The sequence below is a fragment of the Citrus clementina genome, unplaced genomic scaffold (assembly GCF_000493195.1).
Source record: "Citrus clementina cultivar Clemenules unplaced genomic scaffold, Citrus_clementina_v1.0 scaffold_448, whole genome shotgun sequence".
NCBI lineage: Eukaryota > Viridiplantae > Streptophyta > Magnoliopsida > Sapindales > Rutaceae > Citrus > Citrus x clementina.
This window is the reverse complement of record NW_006262239.1, coordinates 1-2,500: the sequence shown is the minus strand read 5'-3', so window position 1 is coordinate 2,500 and position 2,500 is coordinate 1. Positions and strand designations below refer to the sequence as shown.

The 2,500-nt window shown below is 32.7% G+C and overlaps 1 non-coding gene across 1 annotated transcript; it reads left to right on the top strand.

Annotated features, from left to right (window-relative positions):
* Positions 1–229: 229 nt before the first annotated feature.
* On the top strand, positions 230–318 carry TRNAS-GCU. The gene has a single exon. It is a non-coding gene; the product is annotated as a tRNA-Ser (tRNA).
* The last annotated feature ends 2,182 nt before the right edge of the window (positions 319–2,500 follow it).

Genomic DNA, 2,500 nt, shown 5'->3' with positions numbered 1-2,500 from the left:
TTATATAATAGAATACAAAAGACAATAAAAAAAAGAAATTCTATAAGCTATATTTTCTATGAGCTATATAATCAATTTACTTTCTATATTCTCTTCTATATTCTCTAGAAGAGAATATAGAAAGTAAAGATAGAAAATCAAGTAAAGACGGGCTTTTTCAAGCATTATTTTTTGTGTAATGTAACATAGTAATTTTATTTTTTATTTTTTATTTTTTTATTTTCAATTAGGAGAGATGGCTGAGTGGATTTAAAGCGTCGGATTGCTAATCCGGTGTACGAGTTATTCGTACCGAGGGTTCGAATCCCTCTCTATCCGTTTCGGGCGATGGCTTGGTATTTTTCAAATTTACCTTTAGCGAACACTTTTACTTTATTTTTAATAGTAACTGGGAATCAAAAAATCCTAAGAACGTTTATACGAATAAAGTAAGCAACTCCTTCCTTTTTTATTCTTCGCGTCCGGGATTACGCCCTGGATCATTAGACAGGAATCCGAAGATGAAGAGCGAAACAAAGAATATCACTACGGTGTAAACAAAGAGTTTGAGAGTAAGCATTACACAATCTCCAAATCAGGTTTTTGGGGAAAAGGAAAAAGAGAATAGATTCTCTATTTTTATACTACATATCCAATTTTGACATCAAGAAATGAAGTTCTTTTTAGAATTTGATTCTCTAAATAGAAAATCGTTTTCATAAATTAAATTCACACAATTAGAATTCTACATTTTGGTTGGCTCTAATATAAGATGGTTTCAGTGAAAAAGGGTCATAATCAACAAATTGCAAATAGCAAATGGGGGATCAAAATGGATCGCGGTTCCCCAAGAATTTCATTGTTTGAATTGAGGCGGGGGTTCGTTCATATTGTAAGACTCATCTGCTCTTATTTATTAATTGTTAGAATTTTTTTTTTCGAACTAGAATAAATCATGAATTTTTCTAGCACAATATTAAAGATCTTATCGAAAACTTACAGCAGCTTGCCAAACAAAGGCTAAGAGAAAAAATAGAACAGGTATTACTGGCATAACATCTACAATTGGATTCAAAAAAGCGTAGGCCTCGGGTAATTTAGCGAATAAAAAACTACTCGAATAAAGGGCAGAATTAAGACAGATATACATTAAACTAAAGATATTAAGCATAACAAACATTTTGTTCTTGGAGATAATTTTATTTTGATTGAGTTATTAATATCTTATTGATATAAGATAAAAATGAAGAAAAGAAAGTAAGGTAGACAAAAAAAACTTCTTGGAACCGACCCAATCAAAACAAAAATCCTTCTATTCTCGTGTGAGAATTGAAGAAATCATACTTTCATACAATATCTTAATTGAATTCTATGTAATGATCAATAAATTAAGTTGTATTTTACACCTACATGTGTCAAAATCCTAACACTAAAATCAGAATCGAATTTTGGGGCTTTGGACTGGAATTGACGAACAGCCAATACCACTGGTACTCTTTATTAGTACCAAATCGAAATTGAAATGGGGCGTCGCCAAGTGGTAAGGCAACGGGTTTTGGTCCCGGTATTCGGAGGTTCGAATCCTTCCGTCCCAGACCGGGCAGAATAAAAATTTTCAATTCCCGTTTGCGCAACCCTCTTAAGTATATATTGATAAAATATACGTGTACGTCTTTTTTTTTTTTTTTTTTTTCGAATAAAAAAAAATTATTTTCTCAACCGGATCTTTTTTCACAAATTGAATCGAATTCAAATAATACGAAAATGGAACTGAATGCATTTGTGGTCCCCGCAAGCGGGGAACATCGATCACAAGAGTTTGAATCCAAAAACGTTGGATGGGCGTTTTTGCGTATGCCCCCCTCTTCCTCTTTCATTCACTTTCATATTTAAGCGAGTTTCGTAGAAAAGTCTGACGCCCCCCCCTCGAATTGAATTTTCAAAGATCCGTTCTAAATCGAAATGGGAAAGCCTCCCCATTCCTATCTTTTTAGAATCCCAATTATTCTCTTTTCATTTCGGAATTCTAAACAAGAGGGTATTCCTGGTACTGATTGAATTCGGGATTAAGTCTCTTAAGTAAGACTAGGTTAGATTAAAATAAAAAACAACAAATTAGAAAGGAAACAATGACTTAATCTGGGCCCTTTTGTCTTTGTATCTATACAAAATAGTCTAGCATTCCGTAAAATGGGATCTTTTTTTTTTTTTTATTTATTTAGGATTCCCACAGAAAGAATTCGGGGTGGGAGTAGGTAAGAGTTAGTGAGCAATGAAAGATACCGATTTGAATATCGGTGTCGGTCCAAATTTCATTAACCAATAATCCCGCTCTATATGGAATGGAGGCTCTTTGATTCTAACCCAAATTTTGCGGTCTTGGTCTTTTTTTAATGAATAATTGTAAATCTCTGGAATAACAATTGAGACGGGGGTTATTCATATAGTCTATTTACTTGAATTTTCTACTATTTACTTTATTTTCTATTTTATTTATTTTATTTTGAATTGGGAAAGATAT